Genomic DNA, 1,280 nt, shown 5'->3' on the forward strand with positions numbered 1-1,280 from the left:
GCGATCGGCGGTAGCTCGTTAACGGAGATTTGCCGTGTTGTGGTGTTAAGGTCATTTCAACGAGGTTAACCTGAAAGCACTAGATGTTTATTTTCAAAAAATAATAAAAATCTGAGTTTAACAAAACGGTTCAAATGAAAATATCAAGTTTATCTCTCTAGCTTCCATAAAATGTGCTTGTGGGCATGCCGGCCATTTAAAAGGTAGGAAAAACAATTGGCAAGGCCACAACCCCACACATGCGATATAATTTTAAAGGTACTGTTGTCCTCTCTAGGAAACATCAGGACTCAGGAGAGTGGTAAGTGGAGTATGAGAGCTACAAGCGAAAACTAAATGTACACTACAGTGCGCTAAAATAAATTACTGGGTCATCAGGGGGTCATGAGGGACATTTATAAAACGAAAGTCCCACAAACCTTGAAGTGCACTTGAAAAGCTCACACGAGAAGGTTATTCTAGCTTACCTTGAAGAGCTCATCAGGGGGAGCACACTCCCCCTTTTGAAGAGCTCCCCCACTCAACCTGCATCCTCAGGAAACAGCTAACCCTAGATAAGGCAGCGTGATGCATCCCGGGACAACGGGACTGGGACGCCTAAATAATTGTGTGAGTTAATCACCTTCAAAAGGTTTATCAATTAACTTGAACCAAAATTAGGAACACGCAGTGCTGCAAAAGTTAATAGTCTTAATACTCAAGGATAAGCAGAAGAGCATGGCTGATATGATGAAACCGGGATTTTGTTATACTTAATTTTTGCAAAATATAAATAAAACTATAACTGACACTAATCATAATTAAACTGAAACTGAGGATTTTCAGAAAATAAAAACTAGACTAAACTAGCAAAGAATTGGTAAAAACTGATTACAACTGGTACAAACATCAGGACCGGTGACTATTGAAGATCTGGAGTTGAAATAAAAAAAAAAGAAAAAGAAAAAAATGAATAAAACTAATGGAAATGGCAAAACGATTATAACCCTTGTGCAGAGATTGGCGAATCTGACTGGGATATGTTATACAATGGATTGTCGTAACAGTCAACGTTAAAGTCGCTTTCGGCAGTCCAGACTAAGATGGCGTTGAACATCATTAGGGCGGAAGAGGGTTGGTGTGACCAAGGTGTGGTTTGGCTTGTTGTATGTATATTTTGAGATCAGATGGCTCTGGATGGACCAGTTACCAGTCCATGGAAGGAGGACAGACTCATTAGAGGAGGAGAAGGAATTTTCTGGGATTGGAGATCCTCTGGGTGAGTGGTTGACTAATAGCAT

Source organism: Pundamilia nyererei, unplaced genomic scaffold (genome assembly GCF_000239375.1).
Source record: "Pundamilia nyererei isolate P.nyererei 1_Seehausen unplaced genomic scaffold, PunNye1.0 scaffold00306, whole genome shotgun sequence".
NCBI classification, from domain to species: Eukaryota; Metazoa; Chordata; class Actinopteri; order Cichliformes; family Cichlidae; genus Pundamilia; species Pundamilia nyererei.